At 47.1% G+C, this 19,254-nt stretch overlaps 1 long non-coding RNA gene across 2 annotated transcripts; it reads left to right on the top strand.

The window, feature by feature from the left end:
- The first annotated feature begins 8,891 nt into the window (after positions 1–8,891).
- LOC116979281 lies at positions 8,892–13,691 on the top strand. Of its 2 annotated transcripts, none has more exons than XR_004413667.1 (3): positions 8,892–9,004; positions 12,603–12,702; positions 13,599–13,691. It is a non-coding gene; the product is annotated as an uncharacterized LOC116979281 (long non-coding RNA). The 2 variants fall into 2 exon arrangements; XR_004413668.1 differs by having other exon boundaries at positions 12,600–12,702.
- The last annotated feature ends 5,563 nt before the right edge of the window (positions 13,692–19,254 follow it).

Raw genomic sequence — 19,254 nt, 5'->3', positions numbered from 1 at the left:
ATTTATTTTTTAAATTACTATTGCACCTTATTGATTGATTGATTATACCTTTAATAATCCTTTACAGGAAATTACAGTGCCACGACAGCTTCAAGACAGACATAACACCACACATTTCCTAAAATAGCTTCCATACTTAACGAGTTAAAATACAAATTAAAATACAAGTTAAAATACAAGTTAAAATACAATTAATGAAAAAAAGTGCAGTTATTTATGCGCATTATATAACCTTATAGCAGCTGGTAAACAAAACTTCCTATGTCTCTCAGTTTTGCACATTGGTGCAATCAGTCTCTGACTGAAGATGCTGCTCTTGATCACCTTCAGGGCATGGAGTGGGTGAGTGGGGTTGGTCATTATTGAACCCAGTTTGTTCAGAGTTCTGGCCTCTGCCACCTGCTGGACCGTTCGTTGCTCAGCCCCGACCACTGAGCCGGCCTTCCTGATCAGCTTGTCCAGTCTGTTTTTGTCCGCTATGCGGGCGCCATCTCCCCAACAGGCTACAGCAAAAAACAGAGCACTGGCCACCACTGAATGGTAGACACTGCACCGTAGGGGTTGGCAGATGTTAAATGACCTCAGCCTCCTTAAAAAATACAGTCGGCTTGTAATAGGTCCATAAATGCAGACCACGTCTTTTGGAAGTGGTCTGCTTTGCCTGCTAGGAGGAGTCACATCTCTTCCAAGTGTAATGTTTCGAACATGTTTGAAATCCACATTTTTATTGTTGGTATTGGAGCATTTTTCCAGAATTTGAGTATAAGCTTTTTCCCCATTATTAGCCCGTAATTAAGTAAGTTCTTTTGCTTACTTAATTACGTGCTAATAATGGGGAAAAAGCTTATACTCAAATTCTGGAAAAACGCTCCAATACCAACAATAAAAATGTGGATTTCAAACATGTTCGAAACATTACACTTGGAAGAGATAGTTCGGGGTTACCTTCCGACATTCCAAAAATGATCCACTCTGCTTTTGGTACAAGTTTTATTTTAATTAATTTTGTGAAGATTTCAAATATTTTGTTCCAGAATTTTTGGATTTTTATACAAAAAACAAAAGAGTGCGCTATGGTAGCTTCTTGTGACCGACATTTATCACAAATGGGTGAGACGTTAGGGAAAAGTTTATTTATTTTGGTTTTTGAATAGTATAGTCTACGTAATGTTTTGAATTGAATTAGAGTATGTCGTACGTTGATCGAGCATTTATGCACATATAGTAAGTGTTTATCCCAGCTCTCTTTTGAAAATTTTATAGTTAGTTCTTGTTCCCAGTCTCTTCTAATACCATCAGTTGTATGTATTTCTATATTTAAAATAGTGTTGTATAAGTATGATATTAGATTTCCTGATTCAGCCTTTGTCTTCATGGCTTCGACCAATAAGTCTGGGGACATGTTATGATAGTCTTTTGTGTATTTTCTCAGATAGTCACGGATTTGAAGAAATTTAAAATATTGATTATTTTTCAAATTATATTTCAGTTGTAATTGTTGAAATGATAATAATTTTCCTAATTCATACAAGTCTCCGAGCATTTTGATTCCTATTCTTCCCCATTGTGTAAATGATTTTTCTATAATTGAAGGTTTAAACGACGGATTATTGACTATTGGCATTAAAAGAGATAGATTTCTTAATTTTAGATTCTGTTTTATTTGTTTCCAAGTTCTAATTGTACTATGTATAATTGGATTTTTATTGTAATTTTTGTTATTCAGATTCATTGGTGAGAGGAAAGTCGCTCCTGTATTACACGGAGAGCAGTCCTCTCTCTCCATTACAATCCAGTTTACCTGCTGGGCAGAGTTGTCCAGCAGGTGAATCATATTTTTAATATTTACTGCCCAATTATAGTACATAAAATTAGGGAGCGCTAGATCACCCATCTCTTTTGGTTTACTAAGGTGTGCTCTTTGTATTCTGTGGGATTTATAATCCCATATAAAATTTGTAATGTCTGAGTCTAGTTTTTTGAAAAACTTTTTTGGAAGGTATATTGGAATTGATTGAAATAAATATAGGATTTGTGGCAAAATGATCATTTTTATAGCATTTATTCGACCTATTAAAGACATCGGGAGCGTTTTCCAGAATTTGATTAGATTATTTAGTTTCTTAAGTAAGGGGCTATAATTGGCGTTAAACATAGCGTGATCATTTCTAGTAATTTCAATTCCCAAATATTTGAATTATTCTGTGGCTATTTTAAAGGGGAATTTCAAGAGATATGTTGAGTCTTTCGGGTTTTATCGACATAATTTCACTTTTGTTCCAGTTTATTCTGTATCCTGAGAAAGATCCAAAGTCCTCAATTAGATTTAATATGTTTGGTATACTGATTTGGGGGTTTTGTGATATACAGTAGTACATCGTCTGCATATAAAAATATTATGTTATTTGAATATTTTGTATTATAACTGTGACTATCCGGGTGTGTTCTGATGCCGTGTCAAATTATACCACGCATGACACAGTCATGTCACACACAAGCACCACTTGTCATGCATGTGGTAAATACCCGAGTGTGGAATATAGTCACAATGTTATAGCTCCATATTTACAGCGACAGTTCAAGTTCAAGTTCAAGTTCAAGAGAGTTTATTGTCATGTGTCCCTGATAGGATAATGAAATTCTTGTTTTGCTTCAGCACAACAGAATATAGTAGGCATTTACTACAAAACAGATCAGTGTGCCCATATACCATTATATAAATATATACACACATGAAAAAATAAACTGATAAAGTGCAAATAACAGATAATGGGCTATTAATGTTCAGAGTTTTGTCCGAGCCAGGTTTAATAGCCTGATGGCTGTGGGGAAGTAGCTATTCCTGAACCTGGACGTTGCAGTCTTCAGGCTCCTGTACCTTCTACCTGAAGGCAGCAGGGAGATGAGTGTGTGGCCAGGAAGGTGTGGGTCTTTGATGATACTGCCAGCCTTTTTGAGGCAGCAACTGCAATAAATCCCCTCGATGGAAGTGAGGTCAGAGCCGATGATGGACTGGGCAGTGTTTACTACTTTTTGTAGTCTTTTCCTCTCCAGGGCGCTCAAATTGCCGAACCAAGCCATGATGCAACCGGTCAGCATGCTCTCGACTGTGCACCTGTAGAAGTTAGAGATAGTCTTCCTTGACAAACCGACTCTCCATAATCTTCTCAGGAAGTAGAGGCGCTGAAGAGCTTTCTTGATAATTGCATCAGTGTTCTCGGACCAGGAAAGATCTTCAGAGATGTGCACACCCAGGAATTTGAAGCTCTTGACCCTTTCAACCATCGACCCGTTGATATAAACGGGGCTGTGGGTCCCCCTCCTACTCCTTCCAAAGTCCACAATCAGGCCAAAAGTGCAAATACAAAAAATGCAAGGTCTGCAGTGAGGTAGGTTGGAAGATTGGGACTACACCCTAACTTATGGCAGGACTGTTCAATATTTTAATAACATGGTGGGCAGCACGGTGGCACAGCGGTAGAGTTGCTGCCTTACAGCGTTTGCGTCACCAGAGATCTGGGTTCGATCGTGACTATGGGTGCTGTCTGTACGGAGTTTGCACGTTCTCCCCGTGACCTACGTGAGTTTTCTCCGAGATCTCCGGTTTCTTCCCACACTCCAACACGTACAGGTTTGTAGATTAATTGGTTTGGCGGATGTGTAAATTGTCCCCAGTGTGTATAGGATAGTGTTAATGTGCGGTGATCGCTGGTCAGCGCGGACTCGGTGGGCCGAAGGGCCTGTTTCCGCGCTGTATCTCTAAACTAAAGAGCCAGGAAGAAGCTGTTTGTGAATCTGGTGGCGGGCGACTTTAAACTGTTGTATCTTCTGCCCGAAGGGGAGGAGAGGGAATGACCGGGATGGGAGTGGTCCTTGATGATGTCAGCTGATTTCCCGAGGCAGCGTGAGGTGTAGATGGAGTCAATGATGGGGAGTGTGGACTGTGTGATGGACTGGGCTACATCTACAATGGTGGGGAGTGTGGTGTGTGTGGGAGTGGGCTACATCTACAATGGTGGGGAGTGTGGTATGTGTGTGGGACTGGGCTACATCTACAATGGCGGGGAGTGTGGACTGTGTGGGACTGGGCTACATCTACAATGGCGGGGAGCGTGGTGTGTGTGTGGGACTGGGCTACATCTACAATGGTGGGGAGTGTGGTCTGTGTGGGACTGGCCTACATCTACAATGGTGGGGAGTGTGGACTGTGTGATGGACTGGGCTACATCTACAATGGCGGGGAGTGTGGTGTGTGTGGGACTGGGCTACATCTACAATGGTGGGGAGTGTGGTGTGTGTGGGACTGGCCTACATCTACAATGGTGGGGAGTGTGGTGTGTGTGGGACTGGGCTACATCTACAATGGTGGGGAGTGTGGTGTGTGTGGGACTGGGCTACATCTACAATGGTGGGGAGTGTGGTGTGTGTGGGACTGGGCTACATCTACAATGGTGGGGAGTGTGGACTGTGTGGGACTGGTCTGCATACACAACTGTGCAATTTCCTGTGGACTTGGGCAGGGCTGTTACTAAACCAAGCTGTTATGCAACAGGATAAGATGCTATCACTTCTGATTTCCTCATGACTATGAAGAAACCCGCTGGCTGTCAGTGAAAGCCCGACAATCTCATTCCCTCAAATCCCACTTCATTCCCTCTTCTACACTTTCCCATCATCTCCCCCCTGATCCTCCTCCCACCACCCACCTTCAGGGCAATGTTCAGTTTATTGTCACGTGTACCGAGCTACAGTGAAAAGCTCTGAAGAAGGGGTTCGGCCCGAAACGTCGCCTATTAGAGTCTGAAGAAGGGTTTCGGCCCGAAACGTCGCCTATTTCCTTCGCTCCATAGATGCTGCTGCACCCGCTGAGTTTCCCCAGCAATTTTGTGTACCTTCGATATTCCAGCATCTGCAGTTCCCTTTTGAATACAGTGAAAAGCTGTTGTTGTGTGCTGACCAGTCAGCGGAAAGACAATACATGATTACAATCGAGCCGTCCACAGTGTACAGATACAGGATAAGGGAATAACGTTTAGTGCAGGGTAAAGCCAGCAACGTCCGATCAAAGATAGTCCAAGGTTACGGATCTGAGAGTCAATAGACAATAGGTGCAGGAGGAGGCCATTCGGCCCTTCGAGCCAGCACCGCCATTTAATGTGATAATGGCTGATCGTCCCCAATCAGTACCCCGTTCCTGCCTTCTCCCCATATCCCCTGACTCCGCTATTTTTAAGAACCCTATCCAGCTCTCTCTTGAAAGTATCCAGAGAACCTGAGGCAGAGAATTCCACACTCACCACTCTCTGTGAGAAAAAGTGTTTCCTCGTCTCCGTTCTAAATGGCTTACTCCTTGTTCTTAAACTGTGGCCCCTGGTTCTAGACTCCCCCAACATCGGGAACATGTTTCCTGCCTCTAGTGTGTCCAAACCCTTAATAATCTTATATGTTTATAAGATCGGAGGAGTTTAAAAAGATCATAGTTGAAGTAAGATATGTTGCCGTTGGAGCAGAGATATAAGAGTGTGGAGCGATTGTAACATGTGATTGTAGATGTGCTGGTGTGGCCGGCACCCAAATAGTCGCCTGTGTCGGGCACCATCTTGTCAGCAGAATGTACATTTAACCCCCACGTCTATGGGTCGAGGAAGGAAACTGGAATCCGGAGGAAAGAGCGTTATTGTTATCGTGTAAAACTCTGTCAAACTGTGAGACACAAACTGTTCTGCATCATGTCAGTGTAGGCCCCCCCCCCCCCCCCCCCCCCCGGGTCATGTCTGACCATGGGTGATGCATCCTAGTTGGTGGCTGCTTGCTCCAAGCCTCGGCTGAACCAGCGTCGCTTGTGGCTGCAGGAGTGACAGTCCCTGTGGCAAAGGTCACGTGTGTGTGTCTAAGTGTGTGTGTGTGTGTGTGTGTGTGTGTGTGTGTGTGTGTGTGTGTGTGTGTGTGTGTGTGTGTGTGTGTGTCTGTGTGTGTGTGTCTATGTGTGTGTGTGTGTGTGTGTGTGTGTGTGTGTGTGTCTGTGAGTGTGTGTGTGTGTGTGTGTGTGTGTGTGTGTGTCTGTGTGTTTGTGTCTGTGACTGTGTGTGTGTGTGTGTGTGTGTGTGTGTCTGTGTGTTTGTGTGTGTGTCTGTGTGTTTGTGTCTGTGTGTGTGTGTGTGTGTGTGTGTGTGTGTGTGTGTGTGTGTGTGTGTGTGTCTGGTTTGTTGAAGTTGCCGTGCTCCTTTCTGCGCACCTGCTTGTCTGTCGCTGCCTTCATCAGTTTCTCTTCCCACCCACCCCACGCCCCGTTTAAAAAAAATGTATTTAAGAGGACATGACTTCAGAATTAAGGGACAGAAGTTTAGGGGTAACATGAGGGGGAACTTCTTTACTCAGAGAGTGGTAGCGGTGGTGGAGGCAGGTTCGTTGGTATCATTTAAAAATATATTGGATAGGCATTATGGATGAGAAGGGAATGGAGGGTTATGGTAGTGCAGGCAGGTGGGACTAAGGGAAATAATTGTTCGGCACGGACTTGTAGGGCCGAGATGGACTGTTATATGGTTATATGGTTATATGGTCTTTATTAATAGCAAATGTACAAGAGTAGAACAAACAGCGTATAACATTATACAGTTATTGTACAGTTTCAATTTTGACTTTTTTGCTTTGAATTTGAATAAAATAAAATAAAAAAACAAGAACAAGAGAGAGAAGAAGTGAGTGGAGCAATTATAGGAGCCCTAGACTACTAGTGTAGTGTGGCCAAAGAGTGAGTAAATGAAAGAGAGAAGAGAGAAATAGAAAAAAAAGAACGAACAGAAAGAGAGAGAAAAGTGGGAATATACCTGCCTCTCGTCCCTCCCCACCCACCTCACCCAACCCATAGTTGGATTTAAATCCAAAGTTAAGTTGTGCCGTACTGCCCCTGTAAGAAATCGGTAAGTGTGTCCATGTCTTGGAAAAATGATCTGGTTTTTCTGCCAAGACAAGTCTAATATTTTCACGATGTAGTGTCTCGGACATGTTTGTAATCCACATCTTCACAGTAGGGACTGTTGTGTGTTTCCAAAATTTAAGTATTTGTTTTTTCGCCGTTATCAGGCTCTCTTCCCCCGTTTTGAGATGTTGGTTCAGGGTAGCTCTCCAATTGGTGGGGCCGGCTGCAAGGTTCTCTCTCCCAGGACTCCACATCGATGCTGAGCGCCCGCCTTCATATCTCATTCTGTGTACTGCGACATGATTGCCCCTCAGCCTCCAGCGCTGCAGGGAAAACAATCCAACCCGTGTCCAACCTCTCCTTATCGCCGACGCTCTCTAATCCGCGCAGCATCCCAGTAAATGTCCTGCCCGCTCCCTCCCCAAAGCCTCCACATCCTTCCCGTAATGGGGTGGCCAGAACTGAACACAAAACTCCCAATGTAACTTAGCTAAAGTTTGATAAATCTGCATCATGAGTCCCTGAATGATACACTCGATGCCCCGCCCGTTGAAGGCAAGCACACCGCCTGCTTTCTCACCCACCGTCAGGGAGTTGTGGACTGGAACCCCAAGATTCCCTCTGTACAACAATGCTGGATTGAGTCCTCACCCCCACTGTCAGACGACAACTGCAACCGTGCCCTGCCACAGAGGGCAGTGGAGGCCAATTCACTGGGTGTTTTCGAGAGAGAGTTAAGCCTCTGTCCCACTTGCGTGTCCTTGGCACGCCAATTATGCGACCTCGTGTTCGCGTTGAGGTGCGACGGTCCCACGAAGGTCGCACGCGACTTCATTTGACCGCACAGCCGTCTGGAGCACGTGACGTCATTTGAAGATGAACACACAATGCAGGAGTATCTCAGCGGGACCGGCAGTATCTCTGGAGAGAAGCAATGGGTGATGTTCAGTCTGAAAGAAGGGTCTTGACCCGAAATGCCACCCATTGCTTCTCTCCAGAGATGCTGCCGGTCCCGCTGAGTTACTCCAGCATTGTGTGTCTATCTTCACAGTAGATGTGGGGGCGGATCCGGACCGCAACGGCCGTGAGCCCCAGGCCGAGCTCGGCGATTGTTTGCCTGCTTCTGCTGCTGTTGCAGGTGAGACGTTGCGTCGCGCCAAGGTCTTGGGCCTGTCCCACTTTGGCCGTCAGTAACGCGACAGGCCAGTGGCGCGCAAAGATTTCGTTCGCTACAAAAATGTCGGAGCCCCGCGCAACTACATACCCCTCCGCGCTTCTCAGTGGGACTGGCCCCGCGCGGCCATACGATGCCCGTACGCCTCAACCCGACCACGAGGTCATGTAATTTGCGTGCCAAGGACACGTAAATGGGACAGGGCCATAAGATTTAGCTCTTGGGGCTAAAGGAATCAAGGGACATGGGTAACAATGGCCTAATTCTGCTCCTACTGAAGCACTCATGAACTTAAGGGGGAGGTTGGGGGCAACGTTTCTACACAGAGGGTGGTCTGTATCTGGCACGAGCTGCCAGAGGAAGGTCCAGAAGTGGATGCTATTCTGACTTTTAACAATAGATGGATAGGAAGATTTAGAGAGAAATGGCCCAGATGCAGGGCGACTCGGTCAGCATGGGCCTGATGGGCCGAAGGGCCTGTGTCTGCGTTGCCCTTCCTACAATGCCTAAAGAAGGGTACCGACCCGAAACATCACCCATCCATGTTCACCAAACATGCCACCTGATCCATTGGGTTACTCCAGCACTTTGTGTCTTTTACTGCTAACCAGCATCTGCAGTTCCTAGTGTCTACTGAATGAGAATGGTGATCTTTTCTCGGTGACAGCCTGCAGAGTTGATTGTCTCCGCGGCAGAGCTGAAGGGACTTGGGTAAATAGCTGTGGGCAGCCAGGCAGGCTCTCACAGTTCAGTCTTTGCCGGGCGTTTGATGACTGCTTTGTTTATTGCAGGGCCAGCATGCACGGATCGCACTGCTCTATCTGCCGCTGCTGAAGGTGCTGTTTGACAATGTGCAGCGGCTCAAACTCAAGGACCTGACTTCCCTCAGCCTGACCTTCTCTAACGCCGTAAGTGTGAACCTGTGGACACTTTCAAGAGAGAGCTAGATAGGGCTCTTAAAGATAGCGGAATCAGGGGATATGGGGAGAAGGCAGGAACGGGGTACTGATTGGGGATGATCAGCCATGATCACATTGAATGGCTCGAAGGGCTGAATGGTCTACTCCTGCACCTATTGTCTATTGGGGTGGGGGGTGGGGGTGGGGTGTAGGTGGGGATGTGGGGTGGGGGTGGGGTGTGGTGGGGGTGGGGTGTAGTGGGGGTGGGGTTCGGGCTGGGGTGTGGGTGGGGATGGGGTTGAGGTGGGGGTGGGGTGCGGTGGGGATGGGGGGTGGTGGGGGTGGGATTGGGGCTGGGGTGTAGGTGGGGATGTGGGTTGGGTGTGGGGGTGGGGTGTGGGTGAGGCTGGGGTGTAGGTGGGGATGTGGGTTGGTGTGGGGGTTGTGGTGGGGGTGGGGGTGGGGTTGGGGTGGGGTGTGGTGGGGATGGGGGTTGGGTGTGGGGGTGGGGTCGTTTGGGGGTGGGTGGGGGTGGGCTGTTGAGAGACGCCAAAGAGATTTGATATTTGAAACGTGGAAATTAAAAACACTTCCAGAGGCAGAGAACTGAAGAGGAGGGAGGGGGGGGGGGGGGGGGGGGTGATGGTGGGTTCGGTGTATTAAATGCATTTTCCACTTACGATATTTTGGATTTACGATGGGTTTATTGTAGTAGCAGTCACATACGGGGCAAGGGCGGTCCTGTACAGGACAAACCAATTTAGCCCAATATACAGGATGTCCCTGCTAATGCGGGACAGTTGGCAACCCTAAGCGCCAGACACCGGGTTTGATCCCAACTACGGCTGCTGTGTTTACGGAGTTAGTACGTTCTCCCTGTGACTGCGTGGGTTTTCTCCGAGATCTTTGGCTTCCTCCCACACCCCAAAGACATGCAGATTTGTTGGTTCATTGGCTTGGTGTAAATGTAAATTGTCCCTAGTGGGTGTAGGATAGTGTTAATGTGCGGGGATCGCTGGTTGGTGTGCACCCGGTGGGATGAAGGGCCTGTTTATCTGGTTTTTTTTCATGTCTGGCCTTTGTCCATCCATTTACCTATCACAGCCCTTCTCACCTGAGTTCACCTGTTACCTGACGCACTTTTATCACATTTCTTTTTCCTCTCCCCCCACGAGTCCCGACCCGAAACGTCACCTATCCATGTTCTCCACAGATGCTGCCTGACCCGCTGAGTTACTCCAGCACTCTGTGAAACGTCAGCTATCCATGTTCTCCACAGATGCTGCCTGACCCGCTGAGTTACTCCAGCACTCTGTGAAACGTCACCTATCCATGTTCTCCACAGATGCTGCCTGACCCGCTGAGTTACTCCAGCACTCTGTGAAACGTCACATAGAAACATAGAAACATAGAAATTAGGTGCAGGAGTAGGCCATTCGGCCCTTCGAGCCTGCACCGCCATTCAATATGATCATGGCTGATCATCCAACTCAGTATCCCATATCTGCCTTCTCTCCATACCCTCTGATCCCCTTAGCCACAAGGGCCACATCTAACTCCCTCTTAAATATAGCCAATGAACTGGCCTCGACTACCCTCTGTGGCAGAGAGTTCCAGAGATTCACCACTCTCTGTGTGAAAAAAGTTCTTCTCATCTCGGTTTTAAAGGATTTCCCCCTTATCCTTAAGCTGTGACCCCTTGTCCTGGACTTCCCCAACATCGGGAGCAATCTTCCTGCATCTAGCCTGTCTAACCCCTTAAGAATTTTGTAAGTTTCTATAAGATCCCCTCTCAATCTCCTAAATTCTAGAGAGTATAAACCAAGTCTATCCAGTCTTTCTTCATAAGACAGTCCTGACATCCCAGGAATCAGTCTGGTGAACCTTCTCTGCACTCCCTCTATGGCAATAATGTCCTTCCTCAGATTTGGAGACCAGAACTGCTGTAGCTTTGGGAGCAACAACAGCAGCAGGAGTTTAGCAAGAGTTACGACTGATTGGCTCTAGCCCAAGTAGGAGGAGAGAAGTGAGTCAGTGCTGGGAAAACAGTTGAAAACTGAGGCATTTGGTTTGTAAAATGGTAAATCAGGCAATTTATCAGTCAATTTAAGCAAGACTGCTCTTAGCGAGCAGCAGTGAGTGAGCGGCCTTGTGAGGAAAGTGCCATGTGAGAAAAGTGTGAGTCTTTGGCTCGAGAGTCTTCGGAGAGGAGACGAAAGAAGGAGATGTCAGGCAAGCTGATTCAGTGCGATGCTTGCAGTATGTGGGAGGTCACCTATCCATGTTCTCCACAGATGCTGCCTGACCCGCTGAGTTACTCCAGCACTCTGTGCCCGTGTTTGTAAAACCAGCACCAGTACCTTGTATCTCCCACATGAGAATGGTGACATTTTCGTCCTGACAATGAGCAGAGCTGTGGGAACCTGTTGCAATAATATATTCTGATTGGGCTGAGGTAAATAGTTGGGGTGAAACTCACCAGTAAAGAGTGAGCTGTCTGTCAACTGTGGTTGCAACACTCACAGAGAGCCTGAACAGGCATGCTGGTGAATAGTCTGCTGTGATGGATCAAGTGTATTAGAGAATGTCAACATGCTGCTGAATTGTGGCCGACATGTTCACTCCAAAGACGTACATGTTTGTTGGCTGAAGATAGACACAAAAAGCCGGAATGACTCAGCGGGTCAGACAGCATTTATGGAGAAAAGGAATGTTGGCTGTATGAAGAAGGGTCCTGGCCCGAAACGTCATTAGTGTTAGGAGGAGAGTTAGGCCATTCGGCCCATCAAGTCTACTCTACCATTCAATCATGGCTGATCTATCTCTCCCTCCCGGGATGGTGGGGCTGTCATATGCTGTGAGAATGGAGCAGCTGGGCTTGTAAACTCTGGAGTTTAGAAGGATGAGAGGGTATCTCATTGAAACATATAAGATTATTAAGGGCTTGGACATGCTAGAGGCAGGAAACATGTTCCCGATGTTGGGGGAGTCCAGAACCAGGGGCCACACACAGTTTAAGAATAAGGAGTAAGCCATTTAGAACGGAGATGAGGAAACACTTTTTCACACAGAGAGCGGTGAGTCTGTGGAATTCTCTGCCTCAGAGGGCGATGGAGGCCGGTTCTCTGGATGCTTTCAAGAGAGAGCTAGAGAGGGCTCATAGAAATAGCGGAGTCAGGGGATATGGGGAGAAGGCAGGAACAGGGTACTGATTGGGGATGATCAGCCATGATCACATTGAATGGCAGTGCTGACTCGAAGGGCCAAATGGCCTCCTCCTGCACCTATTGTCTATTGTCCTAACGCATTCTCCCGCCTTCTCCTCGAAACCTCTAACACCCGTAATTTTAAATTGTCCGTGTGTGTGTGTGTGCGTGTGTGTGTGTGTGTGTGTGCGCGTGCGCGTGCGTGCGCGCGCGTGTGTGTGTGTGTGTGTGTGTGTGTGTGTGTGTGTGTGTGTGTGTGTGTGTGTGTGTGTGTGGTGGGCGTGTGTGTGTGTGACAGTGTTAGTGTACGGGGTGATCGCTGGTCAGCGCGGGCTCGGTGGGCCGAAGGGCCTGTTTCCGCGCTGTATCTCTAAACTAAACTTCCATTTTGTACAAAGCAGAGTGCTCGAGATGAGCTGCCCTTCAATATCTCGTCAACAATCAACGGGTCCGCTGCCCGCAGATCGGCCATCTTCACCGACAAAGAGTTAACATCCGCAGGTACAACTTACAGTCGCGCAGCACGGAGACTGGCCCTTCAGCCCAACTCATCCATGCTGTCCAAGACACACTACCTATGCTAGTCCTATTTACCAGCGTTTTGTTGTTGAGGGCATCAGGGGTTACAGGGAGAAGGCAGGAGAATGGGATTGAGAGGGAAAAATAGATCAGCCGTGATTGAATGGCAGAATAGACTCGATGGGCTGAATGGCCTTACTCTGCTCCGATGACTTGTGGTTTTATGATTGGCGTCACTCCCTCGGAATGCTCGCGCTCTGCCTCAAGGTTCAAACTACAAGTGTCGGCTGTTAGATGTCAGAGTCAGACAGCACCAGAACAGGCCCTTCTGCCCATCTTGCCCATTCCCACCACCATGCCCCCTCCAAGCTGGTCCCATTTGCCTGTATTTGCCCCATATCCATCGGGATAGAGATTCCATGATGTTGCCCATGTTCTCCATGTTGGGCGAGTCCAGAACCAGGGGTCACAGTTTAGGAATAAGGGGTCGGCCATTTAGGACTGAGATGAGGAAAAACTTCTTCACCCAGAGAGTTGTGAATCTGTGGAATTCTCTGCCACAGAAGGCAGTGGAGGCCGATTCACTGGATGTTTTCAAGAGAGAGTTAGATTTAGCTCTTGGGGCTAAAGGAATCAGGGAATATGGGGAGAAAGCAGGAACAGTGTACTGATTGTGGATGATCAGCCATGATCACATTGAATGGCAGTGCTGGTTTAAAGGGCCGAATGGCCTACTCCTGCACCTATTGCCTATGTTTTTGTGTTCGGGTTATCTGCGAAGGAGGGAGTGGTTTTACGGAGGTTTTATGTCCGTCTGGTTCCCATTGATATTCTGCCGTGTCTCGGGCACTGAGTCTGCATTGTGTTTCTGTCAACAGGTTACGTTACCTCGTTGGGATTGCTGCTGAAACATGATGATTCCCGCAGCTCCCTGAGCACAGAGACGGGCGCGGGCACACCGGAGAGAGCCGAGGATCGCCGCGATTCCGTGGACTTTGTAAAATAAACTCCTTCAATTTGTCTAAAGGGCATTTAAAAAAAAAATCTGTTCTTCATACATTGAGTTGTAAAAGAGGGATACTTTTCCTATCATTAGCCAGTCTGGAGCACCAGAGAAGGTGCCCCCTATAGTACTAGAATGTAGACACACAGAGTGCTGGAGTAACTCAGCGGGTCAGGCAGCATCTGTGGAGAACATGGATAGGTGACGTTTCACAGAGTGCTGGAGTAAATCAGCGGGTCAGGCAGCATCTATGGAGAACATGGATAGGTGACGTTTCACAGAGTGCTGGAGTAACTCAGCGGGTCAGGCAGCATCTATGGAGAACATGGTTTGGCGATGCTTCAGGTCAGGATCCCTCTTCAGACCCGACCTAAAACGTCACCTATCCATGTTCTTCACAGATGCTGCTTGATCCGTTGAGTTGCTCTTTTTTTTTAAAGCAGCGCCTGCAGTTCCTTATTTCTCCTAGAGTGGTTATAGATTAATGGCAAAAGTATCTCTCTTTTACAAAAGAACACACACTAAGTGCTGTAGTAACTTTGCAGTTCAAGCAGCACCTCTGGGGAACATGGGTAGGTGATATTTTGTGTTGGGACCCTTCTTCCAACCCTTCTGCAGCCTGAAGATGGGTCCCAACCTGAAACATCACCCATGCATGTTCTCCAAAGATGCTGCCTGGCCCGTTGACTTCCTCCAGCACTTAGTGTGTGAATTTCTAGTGCTAGGGTGTGGTGGATAGGCTACTGTCCACCTTAATGTGCATTTTCAATTTGGTTACATCCAGCTTTAGAGAAGGTATGAGGATGTCAAGTAACATGTCTCTGTTACTTGACATCCTCATGTCAAGTAAAAGTAATCCTCAAGGTGAACATCCGGAAGTGGTAGTGCATGTCGGCACAAACGATGTCGGAAATAAGGGGATAAATATTCTGCAGCGTGACTTTAGAGAGCTCGGAAAAATGCTGAAAAGCAGGACCTCCAGGGTTGTTATCTCCGGTTTGCTTCCAGTTCCTCGTGCTGGCGAGAGCAGGAACAGGGAGATACGGGACCTGAACGTGTGGCTGAGGAACTGGCGCACGGGGCAGGGATTTAAATTCTTAGATCACTGGGATCTGTTTTGGGGTAAGGGGGACGGATTCCATCTTAACAGGTGTGGGACCAGCATTCTGGCAGGCAGGTTTGCCACTGCTACACGGGTGGTTTTAAACTGAATAAGGGGGGTGGGGTGTCGAATGGGCTAGTGGAGGATGGAGTTAAAGGGAAAGGGTTTCTTAAATGTGTGAGCGTAGAGACAGAGGGGTGTAAAATGAGGGTAGAAGCAATAGGTAGCAAGGTGAAAAGTAAAAGTGGCAGGCCGGAAAATCCAGGGCAAAAATCAATAAGGTCCACTTTTCCACAAAATTGTATAAGGGGTAAGAGTGTTGTAAAAACAAGCCTGAAGGCTTTGTGTCTCAATGCAAGGAGCATTCGTAATAAGGTGGATGAGTTGAATGTGCAGATAGCTATTAATGACTATGATATAGTTGGGATCACGGAGACATGGCTCCAGGGTGACCAAGGCTGGGAGCTGAACATCCAGGGATATTCCATATTCAGGAAGGATAGAGAGAAAGGAAAAGGAGGTGGGGTAGCGTTGCTGATTAGAGAGGAGATTAACGCAATGGAAAGGAAGGACATTAGTTTGCAGGATGTGGAATCGGTATGGGTAGAGCTGCGAAACACTAAGGGGCAGAAAACGCTGGTGGGTGTTGTGTACAGGCCACCTAACAGTAGTAGTGAAGTTGGAGATGGTATCAAACAGGAAATTAGAAATGCGTGCGACAAAGGCAAAACCGTTATAATGGGTGACTTCAATCTACATATAGATTGGGTGAATCAAATTGGCAGGGGTGCTGAGGAAGAGGATTTTTTGGAATGTATGCGGGATAGTTATTTAAATCAACATGTAGAGGAACCAACGTGAGAGCAGGCTATTTTAGACTGGGTATTGAGTAATGAGGAAGGGTTAGTTAGCAGTCTTGTTGTACGTGCCCCCTTGGGCAAGAGTGACCATAATATGGTTGAGTTCTTCATTAGGTTGGAGAGTGACATTGTTAATTCAGAAACAATGGTTCTGAACTTAAAGAAAGGTAACTTTGAGGGTATGAGACGTGAATTGGCCAAGATTGACTGGCAATTAATTCTAAAAGGGTTGACGGTGGATATGCAATAGAAGACATTTAAAGACTGCATGGATGAACTACAAAAATTGTTCATCCCAGTTTGGCAAAAGAATAAATCAGGGAAGGTAGTGCATCCGTGGATAACAAGGGAAATCAGGGATAGTATCAAAGCGAAGGATGATGCGTACAAATTAGCCAGAAAAAGCAGCATACCGGAGGACTGGGAGAAATTCAGAGACCAGCAGAGGAGGACAAAGGGCTTAATTAGGAAAGGAAAAATAGATCATGAAAGAAAACTGGCAGGGAACATAAAAACTGACTGCAAACTTTTTATAGATATGTGAAAAGAAAGAGATTAGTTAAAACAAATGTAGGTCCCTTGCAGTCAGAAACGGGTGAGTTGATCATGGGGAACAAGGATATGGCGGACCAATTGAATAACTACTTTGGTTCCGTCTTCACTAAGGAAGACATAAATAATCTGCCGGAAATAGCAGGGGACCGCGGGTCAAAGGAGTTGGAGGAATTGAGTGAAATCCAGGTTAGCCGGGAAGTGGTGTTGTGTAAATTAAATGGATTAAAGGCCGATAAATCCCCAGGGCCAGATAGGCTGCATCCCAGAGTACTTAAGGAAGTAGCTCCAGAAATAGTGGATGCATTAGTAATAATCTTTCAAAACTCTTTAGATTCTGGAGTAGTTCCTGAGGATTGGCGGGTAGCAAACGTAACCCCACTTTTTAAGAAGGGAGGGAGAGAGAAAACGGGGAATTACAGACCAGTTAGTCTAACATCGGTAGTGGGGAAACTGCTAGAGTCAGTTATTAAAGATGGGATAGCAGCACATTTGGAAAGTGGTGAAATCATTGGACAAAGTCAGCATGGATTTACAAAAGGTAAATCATGTCTGACGAATCTTATAGAATTTTTCGAGGATGTAACTAGTAGCGTGGATAGGGGAGAACCAGTGGATGTGGTGTATCTGGACTTCCAGAAGGCTTTCGACAAGGTCCCACATAAGAGATTAGTTTACAAACTTAAAGCACACGGCATTGGGGGTTCAGTATTGATGTGGATAGAGAACTGGCTGGCAAACAGGAAGCAAAGAGTAGGAGTAAACGGGTCCTTTTCACAATGGCAGGCAGTGACTAGTGGGGTACCGCAAGGCTCAGTGCTGGGACCCCAGCTATTTACAATATATATTAATGATCTGGATGAGGGAATTGAAGGCAATATCTCCAAGTTTGCGGATGACACTAAGCTGGGGGGCAGTGTTAGCTGTGAGGAGGATGCTAGGAGACTGCAAGGTGACTTGGATAGGCTGGGTGAGTGGGCAAATGTTTGGCAGATGCAGTATAATGTGGATAAATGTGAGGTTATCCATTTTGGTGGCAAAAACAGGAAAGCAGACTATTATCTAAATGGTGGCCGACTAGGAAAAGGGGAGATGCAGCGAGACCTGGGTGTCATGGTACACCAGTCATTGAAAGTGGGCATGCAGGTGCAGCAGGCAGTGAAGAAAGCGAATGGTATGTTAGCTTTCATAGCAAAAGGATTTGAGTATAGGAGCAGGGAGGTTCTACTGCAGTTGTACAGGGTCTTGGTGAGACCACACCTGGAGTATTGCGTACAGTTTTGGTCTCCAAATCTGAGGAAGGACATTATTGCCATAGAGGGAGTGCAGAGAAGGTTCACCAGACTGATTCCTGGGATGTCAGGACTGTCTTATGAAGAAAGACTGGATAGACTTGGTTTATACTCTCTAGAATTTAGGAGATTGAGAGGGGATCTTATAGAAACTTACAAAATTCTTAAGGGGTTGGACAGGCTAGATGCAGGAAGATTGCTCCCGATGTTGGGGAAGTCCAGGACAAGGGGTCACAGCTTAAGGATAAGGGGGAAATCCTTTAAAACCGAGATGAGAAGAACTTTTTTCACACAGAGAGTGGTGAATCTCTGGAACTCCCTGCCACAGAGGGTAGTCGAGGCCAGTTCATTGGCTATATTTAAGAGGGAGTTAGATGTGGCCCTTGTGGCTAAGGGGATCAGAGGGTATGGAGAGAAGGCAGGTACGGGATACTGAGTTGGATGATCAGCCATGATCATATTGAATGGCGGTGCAGGCTCGAAGGGCCGAATGGCCTACTCCTGCACCTAATTTCTATGTTTCTATGTTTCTATGTGGAAATGCAGGAAATGCTCGGTGGGTCGGGCAGCGTTTGTGGAGGGAGAAACAGCAGTGGTTCCAGCATGATGAAACATTAACTCACTCTCTCACTCCAAGGTGTTGTCCGGTCCGCTGAGTTAATCCCCATGGCCCAGTAATATTCTGTGGATCTGGAGTGAAAGGTAGAGGCTGGGAAAGGCTGGGATTATTTTCCCTGAAGCGTAGGTGGATGAGGTGAGGCCTGATTGAGGTTTGCAAAATCACGAGGGCAGAGATAAGATGGATGGCCACAAACATTTCCCCAGAGCAGGGAGGTCTAGGCTCAGGGTCAGGTTTATTATGGTCATGTTACAGGGATAAAGTGAGCAACTGTTTTGCGTGCTGTACAATCTGATTAGATGATGCTATACATAACCCCAATCAAGTCCACCCATCAGTCCAGTTGCTGGATAATCGGTTGTGGACTTCTATAGTCTTTCCGCTGACTGGCCAGCACGCAACAAAATAGCTTTTCACTGTGCCTCGGAACACGTCTGAGTAATAAACTCAACTCAACTAACGCAGACCAGTGGCGAAACGGTGGCACAGCGGTAGAGTTGCTGCCTCACAGCGCCAGAGACCCGAGTTCAATCCCGACTACGGGTGCTGTCTGTACGGAGTTTGTACGTTCTCCCCGTGACCTGCGTGGTTTTCTCCGAGATCTTCGGTTTCCTCCCACACTCCAAAGACGTACAGTTTGTAGGTTAATTGGTTTGGTATAAGTGTAAATTAGACAATAGGCAATAGGTGCAGGAGGAGGCCATTCGGCCCTTCGAGCCAGCACCGCCATTCAATGTGATCTTGGCTGATCATCCCCAAATTGTCTCTAGTGTGTGTAGGATAGTGCTGATGTGCGGGGATCGCTGGTCGGCGCAGGCTTGCTGGGCCGAAGGGCCTGTTTCCGCGCTGTATCTCTAAACTAAACCATCAATTTAATTCTCTGGCACTTATCCGTTGTCTACCTCTCTTGCAGACTGGACAAAGGAGAGCATCAGCAGGGGGCGGGGCACCCACTTATTGCAAGTTCAGTCAACAGGAAGTCAGAAGTCTCCTCATGTGTTTCCTTCACATCATTAAGACAATGTCAGAAGGTAGGTGTGTCCTTCTGCGGAGATCGCCCTCTCCAACCGCATGCCCCGGAGTAACAGTAGATCGCAAGTAGACCG

Source organism: Amblyraja radiata, chromosome 12, assembly GCF_010909765.2.
Source record: "Amblyraja radiata isolate CabotCenter1 chromosome 12, sAmbRad1.1.pri, whole genome shotgun sequence".
NCBI classification, from domain to species: Eukaryota; Metazoa; Chordata; class Chondrichthyes; order Rajiformes; family Rajidae; genus Amblyraja; species Amblyraja radiata.
This window is presented reverse-complemented; position numbering and strand designations above follow the sequence as displayed.